Raw genomic sequence first — 24,162 nt, 5'->3', positions numbered from 1 at the left:
TTCCAGGGTAAGCCCCAGCATGCACAATGGGACAACTTGGAACTGTGCAATCTCTATAGCTGGCACAAGTCCATGTTGTCCTGTGTTGGTGAATCAAGCCCAGGAAAGGGACAGGATTCGGCATGAGCCTTCCTGGGCCTGATCCACCCACACCCTGCCACTGTTGCCACCCTCCTCCACCCAGTTACACCCTCCTGCCCTCCATCGGCTCCGCGCTGCTCAGCACAGAGCTTACCTTCAGGCAGCAACTGTTACCCTGCACATGCCCAATCTCGTCTGATCTCAGAAGCTAAGCAGGGTCAGGCCTGGTTAGTACTTGGATGGGAGACCGCCTGGGAATACCGGGTGCTGTAGGCTTATACCATAGTCTTTCGAGACTGAAGGTTGCCAACCATGCGCTGCTCCCTGTGTCAGCCTGTGGAACTGTTATGCCGTCACAAAGTTGCTTTTGTGACAGCAAGCACCGGTGCAGCGTGCACTTCACTGGCTCACATGCTGCTCAAGATTGTGCCCTAGTCCTCTTATTCAATAGATGACAGTTTCAGATGTTTTCAGTAGAGTCACATCATACGCATATTTAACTTAGGCAAATTCAACAGTGCTGCTTAGCAAATAAAAGAAGAGAAAATAACAATTTAAACAGTGCAGACATTTCCACCCACCATTTTATACAATGAGCGCATGATCCAGAATGAATGTGAGATGGGAGATGTGAATCTGCTATTCCCTTAGTGGGTTTCAGTCCCTGCGTGCCTCTCATTGTGTTTAAAGATGCTACTGACGATAGTAATTTTGGCTATACATTATTTTTATAACGGGCTGACTTTAGAACCTAACCCCCATGCAAGATACAACTCCACTGTATTACTTTATTTAACGTAAGGTCAATGTTAAGTACTACGTGGATTTCCAGCTGCCAGAATGTCTTTTGATAGTCACGCCAATTGGTTAGCCCAAGACATCACCTAATCATTATCCTCTCTCCCTGTCCCCAAATATTCTTATTATATAACCTACAGGCTGACATTATGTGGGAACAGAATTCATTTGAAGAAGGTCTTGAATGTCAAACACCATAAAATTGTGATATGCAGGAGAAATGAAAGGTTAGCCTCTTATCATTAAGCTTTGTAGGAGAGCAGAGAGTTTTAAAGTTATACATCATTGGGCTTGGTGCAAATCAGTGTCATAATGGAAGTAAAGGTCTTAATACAAAGTCAAAAGTTTAAGAGAGCTGGTATTTCATGATCCTCTCTGTACAATCCACTTTCCTATGCAGATAAGAGTACATGTGCGGCCAAATTTGCCACTTTATTAATTTCATTTAACGCAACGGACATGCCATCTCTACAAAAATGGTCCAGTGCAAATTACAGACATAGACATCACAAGATAAAATAAACCACACAAAAATTAAAAAATCATGCCAACAAAAAAAGTCCAAATACAGACGCACAAGTGAACTGATTGGTCAAAACAGTAGCAACAAAATACAATATCCAAGACACAATAAAAATTGGATTGCAATAACAATCCACAAGGGATTACTCTATGAAGTAATACGTCTGAAGACTGTTCGGATATTTGCATTGATACAGAATAGAATCTCCAGGTTAACAGTGGGTGCCAGGTGTCCTGACCATGTCACTCCTCTGTTGTATCATCTGCCTTGGCTACCACATACTGGTAATGACTAAAAAGCCCTTAACGGTTTGGGTCTTAAGTAGTGTAAGGATCATCTCTCCCCACATGAATGTGCATATTCTGTGAGGTCATCCTGGAAGGCAAATGCTGTCACTTTTAGAGATGTAGTTGGTGCCAATTTATAACAGGGCCTTCTCAGTTGTGGCATCCAGCATGTGGAACTGCCTTCCATTTGAGATCAGGACCATCCCCTCTTTGTTGGTATTTAGGAGGGGTTTTAAAGCATTTGTCTTTCAGCAAGCCTTCCACACATTTCATTGTTTTCTGCTCTGGGAGTAACTGTACTGACTCGTGATTTTGTTTCTGGCTGCTTAAATTTTTTTCTTTGTTCTGTCAATGGATTGTTTTACTATTTTAATGTTATGTATTGATTTGTTATCTTTTGTAAGCCACTGAGTTCTTTTTTTATCAGAAAAGGCAGGATAAAACATTTAATAGGATAATAAACAAAATGTCTGGATAAATAATGACATGATCACCTACCACCAAGAGGGGCAAAAAGGACAGGTGCTGGACTTGTAAAATTAGAAATTAATATTTCCCACATAAGGTATTACCACAGATAAGGAATCCTCCAGATACCACTTATCCTTTTTCAGACAGCAGGAATATATGAAGCTGGGCATCAGTAGAGGATCTTAAAGCAGAGACAATCCATATAGAACAGTGGTTCTTCAGGTACCCTGGTCCCAAGTACTTTAGATACTGCACTTCCAAGGTTACACGTTAAAAATATCTACAACTGTATTGAAATAAGTGGTGCAGCAGTTAGTTGGAGACCATATCACTCTGTTGCTAACATGTGATTTTGATGGGTTTCCAGTCTTGATCCACTAAATTTTCACTCTTCGTGCCCTAAAACAAGAAGCAACCTCATTAAGGAAATGGGATTACTTGAGGCCTTGCATTGGGTTCTCCATCAGCCATCTCATGTTACCACTATCACTGGTACAAAGGGATAAAAGGTTGGCCTAGCCAGGAAGGCCCCTTGATCAGCATGGGTCCTTGACCAGCTCTGGACCTGGCAGACACCTGATGCCATTCCTGATTTGACATACTAATCCTTGAAGGATCTCAGAACATCATGACATCCCAATAGATTAGATGAGAAACATTGGCTGATGTTCCTGCAAGCAGAAACTCCTTGGTCATTCCCAGCATACCTATGTTTGTGGTTAGAATTCCACCATGTGTGTTAATTACGTAGCCAAAGGTAAGACTGGAATAAAAATAGGGCTGCATTGCTTGCAAATTGTGCAGATGGAGCATACTTTATCTCTGTACACTGGGTTCATTTTTCAAGAGACAGTATTTGGTTGTTGTTGGTCTGGGGTTTGTTTGTGTTTTTCAAAATGAATCCTAACCAACTTTCCAGCACTGACATATGAGCAATGCAACTTCAAGGTAAGGGAGCAAACATTACCTTATCTTGAGGAGGCCGCTGTGACTGCCCCCCAACTGCAGGATGCAGCACATGCCTCACTGACACAGCTATGCAAGTGCTGGAAAGTTGGTTAGGATTGCGCCCTAAGCCATCCTAAGCCATCATAGAGGCTAAACTGTGTGCAAAACTGGAATGGAGAAAGAATGTTTACTGTACCAGCAAAGTGTTCCAGTTCTGGCAGTTTTCTCCGTTCTAACAACCTGTCCTTCTGCTTGCTTTCAACAAAACAACAGAGAAGTTGTCCATATCAATCATCAACACATTTCACTAATGTGTTACAATGGAAAGTTAATAGTATGGAAGAAAGCTGCCAACTTGATAAAGGGGATTTGGGGACGAATTTGACAGAGGTGATCTGTATTTTGCTTTCAACTTTTCATAGAGCCCAAAGTACACTGTGCCTTGGCACATGACTCTACCACATACATGATCAAGTCCTCTTTCAGGATAAGAACATAAAAAAGCCTGGCTGGATGAGACCAAAAGCCCATCTGGTCCAGCTTCCTGCATCCCACAGTGTCCTGTATCTCACGGTATGCCACAGTTGTCCTCCAGATACCTCAGGGAGCACACAAAACAACTGCATCCTGGTGCCCTCCCTTTCATTTGGATCATGTCATTTTGTTTTAAACATTGGGGCTTAACATCCATACCTTACAGGGTGTGTGTGTGTGTGTGTGTGTGTGTGTGTGTGTGTGTGTTGCTTGTTTGTATAGACAGTCGGTCTGTAAAAAATCTTCCATGTTCCCCTTATGTTGCTATGCCTTTTTCATTACAGTTGACATTTCAGAATTGGCTTTGTTATGACAGCAGCACAGGACTGCACTGGCAAAACTGATATTTCAGTGAGAAGGGGAAAAATATATGCAGAAGAGAAAAATGTACTGAGAATGTGAAGTGGCAGATTTGTCTTGGTGGCCTGCTTACTGCAATAACCCAAGTAGCTTGATGTACTTTGACGGAACAAAATAAAATACATACACCGTGAACCAAGATCAGATTTATTTATGAAAGGAGAAAGGTCCAAATATAGTTTCTTTTTCAGTGAAGAGATTCTTCCCAATTGCATGAATACCTACTTGTATTTTTGTTTATTCATTACACCAGGCAAATAGATATATAATGTGTGCAACACCTTTGCGGCATATATATTGGTGTTTCACAGATGTTTCTTACAGTAGTATAAATGACATACATGCATGCAACATGTTTGGGCACCCTGATTAGACCAGGATTCTTAGATGCATACAGACAAATATTTAAAGCTTAGTGTACACATGTATATATGATCCATGCTGCTGCAGGAAGAAGCCATGCAGCTACCATTGTAGATGCAGAGTTAATGTCAGTCATGCAATACGGAAAAATTGGCACAATGAATTGTTGCAGTGGAATTGCCAAGTTCCAACTAAACTAGCATTTTGCTGATGTAACTGATAGTTCTTCTTAGTATCCAGAAAGCATGGCACCATTAACAAAAAATGTCACCAGGTGTAGATAAATGCAATTAACACACCCAACACCTCTGACAAAAGTAGGAGGCATGTGCTGTAATCACTTTTGGTACACAGCAAGCATCCCCTGACTCAGAAGCAAAGGGGCCACCACTGATCTATTGTGCAAGATCTCAAAATGATGGTAGCTCATCATGGTAGCTGGCAGCTCTCTCCTGGATGAATCCCCCTCCTGCACTTATCCATGAATTTTCTTTGGATGCTGTTCCTTACTTACTCCAGTGAGTAAGTATTTCTTACTTACGCATTCCTTGATAGATGCTGGCCGGTTCACCCTCTCCCCTGCCCAAACACCCCCTCCTTGCCTTCACTCCACCTCCTTGCCACCCTCTCCCACTCCCACGTCGACTCTATCTGCTGGTGCAAGCTTACCCCATCTGGCCTAGCCTGCTGCTAATGGAGACATGAATGCGCTTCATGGAACATTCGCGACACTCCTCATCTGGTGCAAGGGATTTATGCTGGATGAAGGGCTGCGCTCTAAGACAACTCCCCGGATTGCTGTTTGGAATCTAAACATCAATGCAGTTTATCTTTACTCACATGCTCCTATTGCTAAAGAAGAATAAAAGGACATTTGGGACGGTGGTACAAATTGTCAAACTCATTTCCTGCTGCGTGGCAATCTTTACGAGACCTTGCAATTTCATGTTCATTTTTATAGATCAGCAATTTACTTTTGTTTTGCTCATTACTGCACTTAGCTAGTGCCGGTGACTTCAATCTGCAGTACTGGGTTTTATATTCTCAAAGTGTCTGTCATCTGCATTGAATGATCTTTCTGCAGAAAGTACCTCAGGAGCAGAATATTCAGCGGATCCATGATCTGACTCAGGATGCTCCTTCAATGCAGTTATACAATTAAGGAAAACCATGAAATATTGTCATTTATGGGGTAGTAACTATCGTTGTCTATTAGGAAACAGCTGGCAGATGTATCAGGGGTTTTGAGGGGCTTCTTGCTATTGAGCAGATGGCAACAGAATAGGACAGCTGTCATAATTAGACATGTCATGGGCATTTCAAAGCACTTGCTTGCGTCTGAATCCACGAAGGTGCAACCAAATTCCGCTAGCAACAAATTTTGTTTATTCCAAATCTCAAGGGAACTGGATCTGATAAAATAGATTTAGAAAGTCAACACTCATTTTTCTTCAACTAAAAGTTTTCCTTTTCCATTTATGCTCTTAAAGAACCATAGATGATAGTTGTGTGTTAATGTGCACCATAGATTTACATTGCATAGCTTTTCACGCAGAAGATCTCAGGTCCAGTCCCTTGCATCTCCAGGCCAACTCCTTTTGGAAACCCTGGAGACTGTCTGTCAACATGGATGATATTGAGCAACATGGACTAAATACACAGGCCAACACACATTTTGCTTCCTTGCACCAATTCCTGGGTATATTTGGGGTACTGATTCCAAAAATGGCATCCGTTTTGCCCTATCACATCTAGTTTTGGAGACACGACATAGCCTCTTTAGTGAATGGTTCAAGCAGCTTCCTCATGAGGAAGTCTACACCATGGTTTCCGCATGAGGAAGCTGCTTGAACCATTCACTAATGAGGCTATACTATATCTCCAAAACTAGACGTGATAGGGCAAAACGGATGCCATTTTTGGAATCAGCACTACAAATTCATCTCAAACCACCATAAAGTTTGGGAAGAACTTTTCTGACCCTCAATTTTGTAGGCCTGTGTTATCTGAGGGTACAATCCTAACCAGGTCTACTCAGTCCTATTTTGTTCAATGGGGCTTACTCTCAGGAAAGTGTGGTTAGGATTGTATCCTGAGTTAGCATAAGGCAGTTTAATATCCTCAATCAGTTTGGTTACCTTTCCATCTATAGTACATTCTTTTTGAGATGGGGAGACTGGATCTATACACAGTATTCCGAATGAAACTGTACCATAGATTTACATAAAGGCACTGTGGTATTGGTAATTTCATTTTTCATGCTAATCATCATCAGAGCAAATTTGACTTTAGTATGGCTTCTGCCTTTCAACAGTGGAGATCCTGTAGATACCTAAAGAAAATTCTCTGATTTCTTTGCACCTGATATAACCTTTGGAGAAAAAAAAAATCCAAAAAGCTTTCTTATACTGTATATTATCAGTCTACCCATTTCACCCCACTCACTATTATAGAATCTATAACACAGAGGAGGCAAACATTCCAGTTATTATGGTCCACCTTCTGCTTGTCTTATTGAGAAGCCACTTAGGTGTTCCTCAGTGACATACAGGGCAAATAAGGAACAGAGCCCTTTTTAAGCAATGACTTTGCCAGGACCCCCAAATATAACATCTTAAAGACACAGTACTCTGTCGAAAGCTCAAAGCTAAGCTGCAGTTTAATTCATTTTATTTCCACAGCCACATGTGTGCATTGACATTTCCTGCGATCGCAACTGTTCGTGATGAGCATTTTTTTTAAAAAAGTCTCAGAGGAGTCTGAGGTGATTATCTCAGACAACTGAAAATCTTCCTACAGAGATTCTGTGAGAGAAACCTGCATTCGTACATCCAGCTCTGGAGATGTTGAGAGGACCTACACCAGACAGGAGTAGAAATTAAGGGGTCTTGTGCATTTGGATGTACACACACACACTTACCTCTCTACAAGTTCTTAGAAACAACCATGTAAGAAATCCTTGTAAGAAATCCACACACTGTAGCTAATGGCTCCTTGCTCCAAATATCAAGGACAGCAGTCTTTGACACTGATGAGTCAGTCTTCTGAGCTGGATTAAGAGCCAATGATGTTGAATTTTGTGACCAGATCTGCCAACATTTCTTCTGTACTTCAAAGCAGGAAAAGAAAGAACCTCAAATTTGCTCTAGGAGGAAATGTCCCCCGTATGATTTTTCCAGATCTAAATCCCCTCCTTCTATGAGCTTTTATTTTAAAAACATATAGGTTGCAGAATGAAAGGGGTACCATAGTTTCTCCACTAATGGCTCACTGCAGCTCCTAAGGGAGTTAGGGCACAATCCTAACTAGGTCTACTCAGAAGTAAGTCCTAGTTTGTTCAATGGGGCTTCCTCTCAGGAAAGTGTGGTTAGGATTGCAGCCTAAGGGCACAATCCTATTCATGTCTACTCAGAAGTCCCATTCTGTCCAGTGTCCTGGGGCTTACTCCCAGGAAAGTGTGTATAGGATTGCAGACTTACCCTTCACACCCCCCTCCCCCGCACCAGTGTCGCTGCTCCCGTCTGGCTGCTTTAAAAAGACATTGGCCAATCCAATCACATATTCTGTATCATGTCTGTTCTGACCCCAATGCTACCTGAATCTATAACCCATTTCTGACGTCTTGCATGCAATCCTTATACCCCTGAAGGACTTATCCTGGACTATTCCTGAGGCAAAGAGCCTCCACCTCCTCCTTGGCTTCAAGGCTATTGAGATAGAGGATGAAGTAAACTGGTAGAAAGGTTCTGAGATTTGGAGATGCCTTTAAAAAATCTTGTTAGGTTTTCACAGTGCCTATCTACCAGACAGTAAATCATGCAGATAGTAAATCATTCAGAATGTCTGAACATCAGTTGTTTTTTTTTGGGGGGGGGGGGAAGAGTGGGAGGTGTTTGCCTTTCTCTGTGGGCTAGTGGGCTTTCACACTACTGGGAGCTACTGTGAGAAATAGGATGCTACACTCAGTAGACCTTTGGCCTGATCCAGCATGACTGCTTTTAACGTTTCAGGAAATTTACGATTCCACTGCAGAGCTACCAAGCTCATTGTGAGACATTTTTAACCATGGAATCTGCTCTTGTCATTTTGCCATCAGGTCTTGCTTCTGAAGTCAGAGCAGGACAAGCAATGAAGGAAGAAATAAGTAGAACATACAACTCATGGACAGTCACATTGTGAAGTATGGATGTGAAGGTGGGGATGGGAGTAGTCTTGTTGTGAGAGTAAGGTGATACAAGAATAGAAGAGAGTTATATTTTCTTCAGAGAAAGAGGGGAGGCTATGCACTAAGTTCAACTAGCCTTTTTGGTGCAGAAATGGATAGGATTGGGTTGCTAGTAACTGATGCTACCATGCATGGTTGCTTGCACATTCATTTCTATGGACCCTGCATACTACAACTTCTTGGTGGATCGTTTTCATTTCCCATCTCCTCCTGGATGAAAAATAAGGTTCCTCTTACACTGTGCTTCAGCACATTACTCTTACCTAAAATATATCAGATATACAACAGAGAACTGGTGCTATATTATCCATAAGAACGGTATAAGGCAAGTGAACCTCAGATTGTTTTTACCATTCATATTAGTATGTTTATCTCAAGAAGACACACAGTTCATGCCAGTTTCTAGTACATCTCTTATCCATAAGATGTACAGTAAATACATTAGAAACTGGCATGAACTGTGTGTCTTCTTGAGATAAACACACTAATATGAATGGTAAAAACAATCTGAGGTTCACTTGCCTGATGTAACACATTTATATGGGTTGCTTACCTCTATCTAATGGGTTCGGTTTTTATAATGCTTTTATCATTTTAAGGGGAACTGAGACACTCATAACAGCCTCCAAAAATGGGGCTCAAGAGGATGCCAATAGTCTCTTCTCTGCCATGCAAAGGTAGTGATGTGATTTAATAGTACCCAAAATATACACTGCAAAGGAAATTGACGTGTTCTCAGGATGGTCTCTGTGCGCCCACAGTTGAGAATCTATTGCGGGTCAATGAGGTGAGATTGTACAGAAGCCAAGTACTCCATGTGATGTCCTTTTTCAGAAAAAACTTCCTTGCCAAAAAAGAAACAGAAATAAAATAAATCAAAAGCTAGTTTCAAAAGCTGAAGCCAACAGTGTATTATCAGATGGGGAGAGTTAACCCAACAAGTGATTATTAATACCTGACAGGCTTTTAGAAGTTAGCCTTTCCTTTTATCTTCAGAATTGGGGAAAAGAAAGCATTCTGCATACACTGCTGAGAATCCCCATTTTCACATCAATAAATCATAATAATTGGGGTTTTGCAGACCTCCTCAGATGCTGAACTCAAAGCTATTCTGCAATAGCACTTGTCCATAGCTTAAATACCCACAATTAGCACCAAGTGTATCCATTTGGAAACAGGTTGTGTCTGATACGACTTTATAATAACCATCTTATCGCTCTCTGAGTGGTATGAGGAAGCCAGCTATGACTTGGGGAGCCTGAATCCTAGCCAACTACAGAAAGTGTTATGGGTGGGTTATTTATATGGGTTATTTTATGGGTGGGTTATTTATTCATAAAAGGTTTTTCCCTTAAAGGAACCAAGAGTGCATTAGCAGGGCGAGAATTTAAATTACCTGTTAAACCACACAAAACTGCTAGGCTACAGAATGATCTGATCAGATTTCCTACTGTAAATAAAGACTTTTTTCCTGACTATACCAACAGGGATTTACTTATCCTTTGATACATTAGGGGGATAGATGTCTGCATCTTTTTTTCCCCCATAGTCCAGTTTATTCAAACTGAAATCCCAATGTGGATGTGCTAACTGGAATATAAACTTGACTGCTGTTTTTTGAAGTTAAAGAACAGAGGCGGACTTTGACTTAGGTTCCTAGCACATGACCACATCAATGTACCTTAATGAAGTTGGGGCTCTAAAGTGGAACAGTTCTATATCGCTCACCCACCATTGCCTTGGCTTGGCTTGCCTTGTGTATTGGAATTGCGGAAGAACTGGCGAGGAGGTAGATGTGGTGTCAGCAGTGGCCCCTTTAAGGGTAAGACCTGGGCATCCAGCAGAGTGTGCTGCACAGCTGGAGCCACTGGAAGGTAATAAGGCCCTCAGGGATATAAGGAGCACCTGAGGCAGAAAGGGTTGGTGGGTTGTAGGAGGAGTGAATGTGGTGAGGTGACTTGGTTTATGGAATTGGGAAAGACTGGATTGTGATTGGACTTTGGCTTTGGACTTTGATTTGGATACCCGGACGGATTGGACTGACCTACCTGGAACCTGACCATTGGACTGGAACTTGGCTTATTGGCAACTCTGATTGGACTGGCTTGCAAGGCCCAGTGGCTTGGGATTTGGCAAAACAATTGGTACCAGGAGTGGGGTACAAGCCCAAGGCAAGTAGTATCCCCTTGTGTAACAAGAGAGCAAGCAAATGGATCTCTGGCAGATCTGGGAGGCCCTGGACCTTGCTGTATGGAAAGCAAATGCTCCTGCCCTATTATGGAATGTCTGGGCTACTTTGAGCATTCTTTGGACCATTTTCCAGCTGGTGCAGTATATGGGTGGACTCATTAAATATGGCATCCTTTCCCTGAAAAGGCTCAGGGGGTCAGGTGGGGAGGATGTGGAAAAGAGAATTCTGAGGGAGGAAGTTGCCAAGTTAAAAGGGCTAATTTGCATTGAAAGAGAGAAGAATCTCACATATGTGAAGGCCTTTGCAAATGCCCAGAAAGATATAAAGGCTGCAGAGAGCCTGTATAAGGCACAGGCAGGACGCCTGGTTGAACTGAAGTGCCGGTCTGGACTAGAGATAAAGGGGTGGGGCTGCAGGAGCAGCAAAGAGGGCCTCTTTGACTCTTTTCAGGCTGGCAGATTGGGAAGCACTGTGTTTGTTGCCAATTTGAAGTACAAAGTTGGCTGGAAGAAACTGAAGGATGTGTTCAGCATGGCTGGTGTGGTTGTCTGTGCGGACATTTTTAAAGACAAAGATGGCAGAAGTCGTGGGATCGGCACTGTGACTTTTGAGCAAGTAATTGAAGCTGTCCAGGCCATCTCCATGTTCAATGGACAGTTGCTGTTTGGTAGACAGATGCATGTGAAGATGGATGTACGAGCCTTACCAAACAGAGACTGCTCCCCTCCAAAGCAACCCCAGCAGCTTCCTCATGGACTTGGGGGCATTGGTATGGGGCTGGGACCAGGAGGGAGACCTATTAATGCAAACCACTTGACCAAGGGCCTGGAGATAGGCAACTTGGGACCTGGAACAATGGGTATAGAAGGCTTGGATTTTAGGATGAATAAAATGGGAGGAATGGAAGGCCCTTTCCATGGCATGGAGAGTTTGGGCCATTATCCTCCTAGAATGGGGCTTGGCAGGATGAATAAAATGGGCTTTGCCACTGGAGGTGGGTTTGAAAGAGACTCCCCAAGAAATGGAATGGGAATGCTTCATAGTTTTGGGGATGCCCTAGAGAGAGAAACAGATGGAGGTGGAGGAGCCAGCATGCCTGCAATTAATAGGATGGCCTCTGGACTTAACTGCAGGACCACTGGAATTGATAAGCTCCCCTCTGGGATGGGGCATGACCTGGACAGATTGGGATCAGAGATGGATAGAATGGGACTTGACTATATGGGAGCTTCAGCAACCAGCATGGAAAAGATGAGGCAGACCAAGGGGTGGATGGCCCAAGAAAGAAATCAATGGACAATTGATAAAGGGGACCACTGTGACACCAAGGGGTGGAATGTATTGGAATTGCGGAAGAACTGGCGAGGAGGTAGATGTGGTGTCAGCAGTGGCCCCTTTAAGGGTAAGACCTGGGCATCCAGCAGAGTGTGCTGCACAGCTGGAGCCACTGGAAGGTAATAAGGCCCTCAGGGATATAAGGAGCACCTGAGGCAGAAAGGGTTGGTGGGTTGTAGGAGGAGTGAATGTGGTGAGGTGACTTGGTTTATGGAATTGGGAAAGACTGGATTGTGATTGGACTTTGGCTTTGGACTTTGATTTGGATACCCGGACGGATTGGACTGACCTACCTGGAACCTGACCATTGGACTGGAACTTGGCTTATTGGCAACTCTGATTGGACTGGCTTGCAAGGCCCAGTGGCTTGGGATTTGGCAAAACACCTTGGCTTGCAGCTGTAGTGCAAACCTCAACTTGTACCAGGCCAGATAATAAATCACCCAATGTGATAGAACTGTGTCATTTTTTCCTCACAACTGAAGATAAAACATGACATTTTATGTATACATTTCTGGGGGAGGGAAGACTGTCTTGGAACAGTTTGACAAAAGTGTCATCTTCAAACAGACACAATTGTTCTATATGTTTGCTTTCAAAGAAAGGGCAAAACTGATTCTTTGCTTTCCAGCTTCCAAGTCCTATGAAAAATGTTAACAGGACAGAAGAAGAAATAGGGCACATTCCAAATGTAGTTTCCTTTGTGTTTCCTTAGCTCTGAAACTTGAAACGTGAGAGGCAGAGAGTGTCGGGATTCCTCATGGATTGCTTCCCTCGTGCTGGATCACACCCACAGCTCCTGAGCCAAAGACAACAGTAAGCATCTACCTCAGAGGTCGCTGGTCTGCAATTTGTTGTGGTGACAGATCCAATAATGTGCTAAGGAAATAGGCTCGATAGCTGGTAATGCGCTATTACAGACACTGTTGGGAAATTGGCTGAGCTCCATTTTATGGGAAGACACCAAGCTTATTACACATGTTTAGAGAGAAAGACATACCCCATGAGCTGGCTAGTAATCTAGGATAACTTTTAGGATGTTGTGATTGATTTCTAACGAAGAGATCCCTTCTGTAAATTAAGAGGAAAATCAGTCACAGTGTTAAACCTGTTTCGTTCAGGAAATTACATGTAATGGCTGTGTGACTTACAGAATCTGTTTCTCTTTATTCCTGTTCCAGGGTGCCTTTAACATTAAACCTCATTTCCCAGTCCTTCAATTCAATGTAAGAACTGCTATGCTGCACCCATGGTGAACAGTTCAACTTCTAGCTTCTATACTTTGTCCATCGTTTCATCCAAAGTACTATTTGTACATTGGATTATATCAGCTCAATAGCTGTGAAACACCTTTGATATTCTTGATCTTAGTTTTGAATTTATATTCCTGTTTCCCTTGAACATGCAAAGTTGCCTTCTGTTGAGTCAGGCTATTGGTCCAAGTAGACTAGTACTGTCTGTATTGATTGGCTGCCCAGAGTTGCAGACCAGAGTCTTCTCCAGCACTTCTGGGGCATGCCAGGGATTGAACATGCCCTCTACCACTGAGCCACAGCTCCTCCTTAAACAACAGCTCCCTGATCCAGCTAGAAGTTTAGAAGTATTTGAATATACTTGAACCTTGTTTACTATCCATTAAGCATAGTTTCTTCCATAAGATCCTTTAGCCCCATGTTTGATGCTGGTTCTCCTAGGCAGTCTTTTATTTTATTTTTTTTCCAGTGGCACAGCAGAGCTCAATGAATTACCCATTACTGGAAAACAATACCCTGACAATGCTGTTGTACATGATTAATGGACCTTGTATGTCTGCTTAAACAGGCAAAAGGCAAAGTCATTTACTCTAAAGAATAATTTAGAAACAGCTCTGACCCATGAAATTATACTTTTAACTAACAGTCTACTCTAACTACTTTGCCACAATATTTGTTTGCCATTTAATTTTCATTAAATTGAGTTTAATGTTTGTCTGTTCCTGTTCATTTTTTTTCTTTCAGAGGGATTGAGAGAGAGAGAGAGAGAGAGAGAGAGAGAGAGAGAGATTGCGGCTAAAGAATGGGAAATGCCTTTATTACTTATTGACGCAGCTTGCTGATGATAGCTTATAGAATTGACAGACCATGTGATATAGTAGCTAGGCTGTTGCTATGCAGAATACCCACAACCATCTCTTCACAAATGAAAGGTTTCCTGGGTTGTGATGGACAAGCTATCATCTCTACAGCCTAATCTAGTTCATGAAATAAAATGCCACATGAGATTTATTGGTGGAAGGCTGAGATAAATAGCAACTTAAATGACAGAAACAACACCACTGCCACAACTTTTTAAGAAGCAACCTCACATACACACAAAGAGGCAACATTTCAATACTGGCAATCTGAAGAATGCCCAGAAAAGCAAAGTATCAAATTTCTATTCTCCCATACATTTTGTACACTGCCTTGGGCGTTTTGGTTTTTTGACAATTGACAGAGCACACCATGCTGTTGGTGGGGGACTCACCCCCCCAAATGGCCCTACATGACCCTCCCCAATACATGACCCCCCCAATACATGATCCTCCCCCAAACTCCCGTGGCATACCTGCAGACCATTTGTGACACACCAGTAGGCCACGGCACCGTGGTTGAAAAAGGCTGCCATAGACCGTCTGGCTTGAAGCTGCCCAGCGCATGAGGCTGCCACAGTGACAAAATGGCAACCACAGCATCCAATGTGCTCTGGGCAGTCCGCAGCAGCTTGAGGAAGGGGGCATTCGTCACCTTCCCCCAGCTAAGGGAAGTAGCCCTGCAATGGGGCTACACAATTCTGCAGTGGCTCTGGAGTCGGCGCAGAATCAAAGAGTCCCATTTCAGGCTGTGCAGTCCTGCTGGCATGTTTGCTCTGCCAGTGCTCTGCCAGTCCTGTTTGCCACAGTGCCCGCTGGCAGTAAGCCAGTGTGCCAGGATCTGGATCGAGCCCAGAGTTAAAACTACAGGTAATTTGTAGCATATTCAGGGATGGCATGATGTAACAGATAATTATATAATTGATGTCAAAAATAACTATTTTATATATCTGATGAATCCTGACAAACTTTTTGTGATGCAGAAAGGAACTGCATACAAGTCATACATTTGTTTGTGCTTCCATTGTCAGTACAAATTAATTGTTAATATTTATTTAAGAGATTTATACCCCCTTTTCCACCCCACTTAAGGGCCCTTAATGCGGCTTCTATTGATATGAAAACTTCTATTTCATATCTAATCATACAAAAGGCAGTTTTTCTTCATTTTTTCCTGTCTGTTTTGAGTGCAAAAGAGGAGCAGGAGTAGTCAGATCACTTAATGGGGCTTTCTCCCTACCAGTGCCTGAATGTTTGGCTAACACCTCTTGTCTATCCCATAGTCCACTGGTTCCCAAACTGTCCTGAATTCACAGGGGCGCTATGAGATGTCCTTGGTGGCCTTGTCTTACAGGCTTTCCTGGGTACCGCTATCATGAATCATATCAAAACATGCATAATCTTGTGAGATCTCATGTGATTCAAGATGGTGGAACCCAGAACAGCCAGGCGATGGCACTGCTTTAACAGGGCTCTGTGACCACAGGGTGCTGTGACTGCAGCAACTTTGGGAACTACTGCTACAGTGAGATTGCACTTCCATTGGAAGGGCATCTTCTCCAAGGAAAAGATCTGAAGGGGGGAATGTGTGGATGTTTTTAATCTTTTATATCGCAAAATTGAGCCCATGCTTAAGGTGGGTGAGCCTATGAGAGACATGGAAAATTGACTGCAACTGGGCCAACTGGTTTCTGGATGCCTACAAGGGGAATAGGTGGTTTTTTGCCCTCTCCTCTAAGTTAGACGCCCATGCTACAGGGATTTTGAAGCAGAGCTCACTGCAGGTTTATTCAAGTACGAGTATTTATTTGGCTTTCCTAACCCTTAGCGTGGAAATCTATAGAACTACTTGAACTTACATAAAATTCCGATGGGATATAATTTTCATTTGGCCATGATGGATACTTTGCCTAACAGCATTTGCCAATAAATAGAATTCCTCTGTATTCTACAGATGGAGTGAATTCCACAGACAATTATAACCCACAATTCCAGTTGTGTATACTTTCCATTGTGAATACATTGCATACAGTCACACCATAGCAGTTTCCAAGCAGGAAATGAAGCTCAACCTTTTCAGATACTTACTGCCCAGAGAGAAATGTCTACTTTTGACTTGAATCTCAATAAGGCATTCCCCTCCCCCTGAATCTGTACACATATGTAAAAATGTTGTGGCAAATAGAATGCTTCAAAGTTAGGCTAGACATGCTATGCAAACAGAGTCCATACAAGATTGTTCAAATTTTATAAATATTTGAGAAGCAAAAAATTCTGTTAAAAGACATTTTAGATAGACTTTCCAGCTGAAAGCAGATAATATCTTATAGAAAGAATCAAAGAACATATGAGCTGTGATCTGAAGAACCCTTTACAGCACAATCCTAGGCAAGTCTACTCTGAAGTAAGTCCAATTGATTTCAATAGGTCTTACTCTAAGGTAAGTGTGCATTGGACTGCTGCCTTGGGCACGTACATTTGCTCCTATGTATGCATGGATTTCTCCAGGTTCTGATGTGTTGAGTGGAAAAATTGTAGAACCTCACTAGAAGTGAATGGTCATTAAAAACTTGGGATACGATCAACAGTTAATTGCATATGTGAAGTCAGAATGAGAATTTGAGGACGTATATGTTAGCTGGAGACCAGCAAGGAATTATTTAACCCATATGACTAGCACTTCACATAGAACAGATAATGATGTAAAGTATGAGCATTTTAATTATGTTAATCGAAGATTGTAATGATGAGTTGGCAGATGGTTGGAGGGATTACATGAATTGTTGTTTATTATGAATTAGAGTAATGATTGTTAAGTACATCATAAAGTCAGGTGTGAACATTTAAGCAATATAATAGATGGCAACGACACATTAGGACACCAGTTTTAGGTGGCTTTAATGTTTTAGTTTATGTGCCATACTTTGGGCTATTGAACATACCACTGTTTGTGTTGTACGATGTGATTAATTGTAGTATGTTTGTTGGTGAAAGTGATAATAAAAACATATTTAAGAAGTACCAACAGGATTCCCTGTATATATGAAGCCTCACTAGCAGTGGCCAGATCAGATTTCCATTGGCATCCAGTTCCTTCCTTTTATTTTTGTTCTACATAATAGCTTTCCATGATGCCACTAAGGGCCAATCAATGTACTTCAAACAGCCAATTCCTTGTGAATTTAGCGTAATCGTATACTCATGTGCAGAGCTTGACTTGTGTCATTTTCAGAGAAGGAATTTCATTAGTATGCAGTGTCACAATGGCCAGGAAATAAAGAGTACTTTCGGGCAAGTGAAACAGCCTTGATGGGTGCCCTCCTAGCAGAGTGGGCAGGGCAGACTGCATGGCTGGTTGGCTGCTATAAATGAAGAAGGATCCGGGGAGAAGACGGACCTGCTTTTTTTCTGGGACACTTCCTATGCTACAGCTTGCAAATTACCTGACAGCTGGAAATTGGACGGATGACACTCTGTGCCTTTTTTCTACAAGGTATGTGTGCGTGTGTACACACACAGACACAGACAAGCACACTTTTGTCTACTGAAATCAGCAATGTTGAACACGTATCCCCCTCTCCTTGCTCTTCGGTACAAATCACATAACCGCCTAACTTGCTTTGCTTGGTAAAATACTTTATCTTTTCTCTGCACAACAGATTGGATTTCATGTGTCACAAGGCCTGAAGCAGCAACAAAATTGACTGTGTTCCTTTGTTAACAGTGCCAGGCACAACTTTATTGACATGACAAAGGGATGAGTGAGAGCAAATGCTTTCAAAACTCCGGAGAAAGGACTAGCATGCTCAGTAATTCAGATGTACTTTTTCCCTTGCCGATGGGAAAAATGGAAGTGGGGGGATAATTTTTTGCAGAAGAACCATTGGAAGCGAAAAGGTTTGGAAGCCCTTCCTCTCTGTGTCAGTCTTCAGTCCCAGACTGCTGTGTGTGCAACTGTATTTTGTAAAAAATGAAAAGCGGGGACAAATTACATGCAACTGAGCATCATGTGTGAGCATCATAGCAAGCAAGGCTTTTGCTTTTGCAGTTGGAAGCAAGGTGGCAGGATGCACAAGAAGGAACTGGCTTTCAGTCAAAGCACATTCCTTAAAAATGTGCTTTGGCCTGTCATTTTTCATTTTCAAAATAGTGGTGAAGGTGTATGAATTGTGGTAAAACTGTGGTGGGCTGTAGAAGGGCTTTAACACTTTGGCTCCAGAGTGGTTCCAATCTGGATCAGGTGCCACGCACATTATTTACTGCCCAAGCCTGTGCATGTCTACTTAGAAGTAAGACCCATTGAGTTCAGTGGGACTTACTCCCAGAAAAGTGAGTATAGGGGGAAAAAAATGTGGCCTGACTGCAGGAAAAATGCTTTAGCTGAAAGTCATCTGAAACCTTTGCCCTACTGTAAATACCATCTAAGTAAGTATGTAAGCATATAAGTTCATAAAGCATGACCCTGAAATGTGGGAGGGGCAAACTGTTACCTGCCTCTCCCCCACCTTGGTTTTGCACAATTTGCACAATTCCAACATGTTTTTTTGCTTGTTTTTTTAAAAGAGAAAACGCCAAGCCAATACACTTTAAATGTAACTTGAGCTTTGGCACTTGGAGTCAAACTACATCTTCTCAGACTGAGTGTTTAAGAGGCATGCTTAAAAGCAGGCATGCTTCTTCTTTAACTTTCAAAAGCCATAGGGACAAATCAATTCAGACAGTAGGGAGAGAGCATTCAGCCTTTCCCCCATCCTCATTTCCTGATGAATTTCCCCTAGAGCCATTCCCTAGCTCCCCCCCCCCCACACACACACATATCTTTGAAGCAAATAACTGTGAAACTTACAGACTTGGTGCTGCTGATGCAATTTGCACAGGGTTGTACAGTGTTATACATTGTTCTACAGTGCTACACAAGTCCCTGTGCAGCTAATAGCCCAAGCCTAGGCATGCCTACTCAAAAGTAAGTTCCACTGAGTTCAGTGGGGCTTTCTCCCAAGAAGATGTGCATTCAATTGCAGCTCAAGTGCCTCCTGTTTTTGTGTGGTCCTGCCCTCAGTCTCACTCTTGCGGCTTGCCTGTTTATGGCTACCATGTTAAGAGCAATCAATGCACCTTAATTCTCCCACTTCAAATCCATGCGAAAGTTGACTGCAACAAACATTTCTAGACCTGTGTGCAGTTTGACTCTTTAAAGGCACCTGTGCTCAGGGCATAATTATGCTTCCCCACATGATTTTCATGCCATGTTTGGTTTATCGAGAGGAGGCACACACGGGCAAAGGAGTTTGCGAGGCTCCAAACACTTCCCTCTTATCTTTGATCCTGGGATGATCGTCTGATCACAGCATTCATTATCATCAGCACTGCTCCTGCAGTAAGAGGTTGCAGGGCATGCAGAGAAGAGCAATTTTCACACAGGTGGAGCAGGTAGGTGGCGGTGCCTGCAAGAGAGAACTTCAAATACAAATGCTGGAGGCAGTGGGGAAATGGTGATGGGATGCTGTGACAGGAGGAAAGCTCAGAGTTGCTGAGCTCCCTGCCAACTGGCAATGAGAATGATAAAATAAGTGCTTGGGGGAGTACTTTCTGAAATGGCTCTACTTCTGACTCAATATTGAAGTTAGCATGTTTCTACAGATTTGTGTTTTCCTTCTGTGCAGGTTTAGTAAAGGTATTTTTCTCCTATGCAAGTTCAATGCGCTCGCTCTCTCTCTCTCTCTCTCTCTCACACACACACACACACACACACACACACACACACAGAGTTGTTTAGGGCCCTTCTCTTACACCAAAAGTTGCCTTATGATGAATCAGACCATTGTCCCATTTAGTGAAGCATTGCCAACACTGACAGGCAGTGAGTCAACAGTTTTAGATTGATGTTTTCCATTCCTACCTGGGGAGCTAGGGAATCCCTTGTAACGCTTGGTGACCCTGACTCCTGGTGACCCTGACATATATCCCTGGTGACCCTGTTATCCTGGGCACACAAAACAAGTGCTCTCCCACTGAGTCATGTCCCTTCTGCACTGTCTTCTTAACATACAGTTACACAGTTTTTTCAGCCTTTGGGATAGACCATCCCTGGGAGAATGTCACCACAGGAGGGATAGGTCCATTGTTCAAGCAGCTTGGCCAAAATAGTTTGACATCCTAAGTAGAAGATGTTGACCAGCATTAAGAACAAAAGAAAAGTTTAACCAAACAACCATTTAGTTCCATGGTGGTCAGCCATATGCCTCCTAGAAGCCCACCAACTCATCACAAAAGACCTACTGTTGCTCCAAACAGAGTGAATATCATGAATTAAATGAGGTTTGTGTAAGGAACTACTTTCTTCTTTCATCTGATGAAGTGGACTATGGTTTATAAATAATTTGGTTAGTTTTTAAGGAGTTACAAGACTCTGCTTTTAAAGTGCTCCAAGTCTATCCCTCTGAAAGCATATCTTTTTGTCTGCACTGGAAATTCTGCCTATCAATTTTATTGAATCACCTCAAATTCTAGGACTATGGGACGAAGAGAACTCTTGCTGGATTTAGATGAACAGCTAGCAGCTGCACAGGACACTAATAGTAGTGTCCAGAGATGGTAGGGTAGTGGGGGGGGCAGTGGTGGGATTCAGCAGGTTCTCACCTATTCTATAGAACCCCTACCTAATCCAGCTGTTGGTTCTAAGAACCGTTTGCTGGCCAGGGAGCTAACGCCTTGAAGTGTCAGGGCTAACCCTCCTGGGGGCAGCAGCCGTGTGGGGTCAACCCGTCCTGGGGGAAAGGGGGTCACTCCCAGCGGGTGCCGAGGCTGCTGGGGCTGAAGGGGCGAGCTGGACACGGCCAACTGGAGTCTTCCGCGACACAGCTGCCGCTCACCAGCCCTTGTGAGCTCGCTTTCGCAGCTCCTACAAAAGGGCACGAACAGCCGGCGCGCCCGCAAATGCAGCCTGCTGACGAGAAGCAGCCCAGCTGCCCGCCCGGCACCTCGCCTCCCCTCCCCGGCCGAGCTGGCCGACTGGCGAGTAGACTGCTCCTGCGCCTGGAGGCTCCTTGGCCCCCCGCCGCACGTCCATGGACACAAAATGGAACTTACCTCTGGGTAGGCACTGAGCACAATCCTAACCAGGTCTACTCAGAAGTAACTCCTATTTTGTTCAATGGGGCTTACTCTCAGGAAAGTGTGGTTAGGATTGCAGCCACTGTCAATCAGTAGGAAGGAAGCATCTCATCCTCGTCTCTGAGTTTGCCACACTTTCCTGGGAGTAAGCCCCATTGAATACAGTGGGACTTACCTCTGAGTAGACACTGTCAATCAGAAGGTGAATAAGGAAGCATCTCATCCTCGTCACTGAGGCTGTGATCCTATCCACACTTTCCTGGGAGTAAGCCCCTTTGGCTACAATGACTTACTGCTGAGTAGACATGCATAGGATTGTGCTCAAAGGCTGCACTCCTAGCCACACTCTCCTGCAAGTAAGCCCCTTTGGCTATAATGACTTACTGCTGAGTAGACATGCATAGGATTGTGCTCAAAGGCTGCACTCCTAGCCACACTTTCCTGCAAGTAAGCCCCTTTGGCTATAATGAGACTCTATAATGAGTAGACATGCATAGGCTTGGGCTCTCATGCTGCAGTAAGCTCTGTTGACTATAATGGGACTTACTTCTGAGTAGACAGAGATAGGGATTGTGCCCTTACTTCCCACAAGCACAGGACTGCACCATGGGGTTGGTTTTCATCCTTGGGGTTTGGGAATGCAGTTTTGTGCCTGGGATCTTTTCATTGCAATACAACGTGTTGTTACACGATTGTATAATACACTATCAGACACATAGAGGTGATGCTCCCACAGCTGAAATTCCTCAGGTTAAAAAAAGGCAGGAATGTGGCACAAAACATTACTTCATTAAGGGCACAATCCTATGTAGGTCTTCTCAGAATTAAGTCCTATTGTGTTCAGTGGGTCTTACTCCCAGGAAAGTGTGGATAGGATTGCAGCCTTTGAGCAGAATCCTATGCATATCTACTAAGAAGTAAATCTCATTATAGCCAAAGGGGCTTATTCCCAGGAAAGTGGAAGTTGGATTGCAGCCTTAGGGCACAATCCTATGCATGTCTACTCAGAAGTAAGTCCTATTGTGCTCAGTGAGGCTTTCTTCTAGCACCTGTGCAGTCACAATGCAGCCCTGAGGTAAGGGAACAAATGTTCCCTGCCCCCCAAAGGATGCAGTGCATGCGCTATTGGTACAGCTGCACTGGCACGGGAAAATTGGATAGGATTGGGTCCTAAGTCCTCTTAACTGTAACTTTCCAGCACCAAGTTCTGGAGGTCTCCTTGTGACAAGGGAATGTTTGTTCCCTTACCTCGGGACTGCAATGTGGCTGCATTGTCTCTGGAAAGTTGGATAGGCTGCAATCCTACTCACACCTGGGAAGCAAGCCCAATTGACTATATAATGTGCTTTACTCCTGTGTAGGCTTGCATAGGATTGGGCTGCTATTCCCAGGTAAGTGTGCTGAGGATGGTACAGTTAGCGTTGCTCCTTCTCTAGCAGAAAAGTTCCTTTAGGTTATTGTCGTCGCGCCCCCGTGAAATGGCAGGCTGATTAAAAATTGAAGATTTTTTGAACAAGTTTGCAAATTGGGTTTAGGTCTTATCACCTAATGAAGAAGAACTGGAGAAGCACTGGGAAGAACTTGTGATCAGGGTGAACCTCAAAACCTGCAAGGCTTGTTACATGTGCTGTTAATTTTCATTTTTAGGCTGGGTTGTGGGTGCTTGGGCACCTACACAGCTGCAACACTTTCGAAGGACTGTGGTGGGGAGGTTCTGCCTCACCTGCCTCCCCACCCACTGCAGGCCCCTGCTTTGCACTCCCTGGTCAGTAGCAGCCCTCAAACTTGTGGGACAACTGCCACTAGAGTAGACCAAAGTGATGGGTATCTGCTGTTTCCTGTCGGAAAGCAACCTAGAAGAACAGTCCCCTCATAGTACTTTTTTGCTCATTAGTGAAACTGTCCTTCAAGGCTGCCATTCTCTCTCAAACCCTGGAAGTCAGCAACTCCCCTTGAACTTGTTGGGCTTCTGAGTAGACGTGCATTGGATTGCAGAGTTAGAAGTTGGAGGGGGAAGCTTTAGAGTTCACTGGAATTCTTTTTGGGGCTGGATGGTAAAAGCAATAGAGCAGCATTTCTCAACCAGTAGTACTCATACCACCAGTGGTACTTGAGGTGGTGCCCAATGGTACTCATGGCAGGACCCCCCCCCACCTCCACTGCCTGGCAGTGAGACCAGCAATACGATGCAACAAACAGTGGTAGGAGGCTCAGTTCTGCTTTTCTTGCACTCAAAAAAGCCCTCCCATCTACCCTGGGAGCCCAATCCTATGCATGTCTACTCAGAAGTAAGTTCCATTATAGTCAATGGGACTTACTACCAGGAAAAAGTGGATAGGATTGTAGCCTGAGCCTCTTACCGTGGTTTGTTTCATCATATCTGGCCTCTTAGTATGGAAATAACTGGTGATAAAGTCATTCCAGTTGTACTTCCCAGAGGTGGGCCATGCAAAATGGTCAAGCTGACCAGATGTTCACCACTAAAAGTGAACCAGATCCTTGAGAGGATTGACTGCTCTGGTAAAAATCACCAAGTTCCCACTGAGAAAGAAGGTGGCCCAGCTCAAAGCCCAGTGCAGCAAGTTGGTTTGTGCAGATGTGAAGGTGCTATGCTGCTGTGGTGCCTCCAGAGGTTGGTAACCTGGAGCCCTGGCAGTTCCCACCTCCTCTTCTTGGTACCTTCCTTATTTCATTATACAACTGCCTTGAGAATTCAAGAAAAAAATGTCCATTTGAAGTGTGCATTTCAGTCGCATGTTTATCCTCCTTGGAAACTAGTGGCCAGAGGCCTGTAAGTATGACTCCAGAGGACAGAATTGCAGC

General features: G+C 43.5%; 1 pseudogene; it reads left to right on the top strand.

Annotated features, from left to right (window-relative positions):
• Positions 1-240: 240 nt before the first annotated feature.
• On the top strand, positions 241-357 carry LOC136654550 (5S ribosomal RNA; annotated as a pseudogene).
• Positions 358-24,162: the final 23,805 nt, after the last annotated feature.

This window comes from Tiliqua scincoides, chromosome 5 (assembly GCF_035046505.1).
Source record: "Tiliqua scincoides isolate rTilSci1 chromosome 5, rTilSci1.hap2, whole genome shotgun sequence".
In the NCBI taxonomy this organism is placed as follows: Eukaryota; Metazoa; Chordata; class Lepidosauria; order Squamata; family Scincidae; genus Tiliqua; species Tiliqua scincoides.
This window is presented reverse-complemented; position numbering and strand designations above follow the sequence as displayed.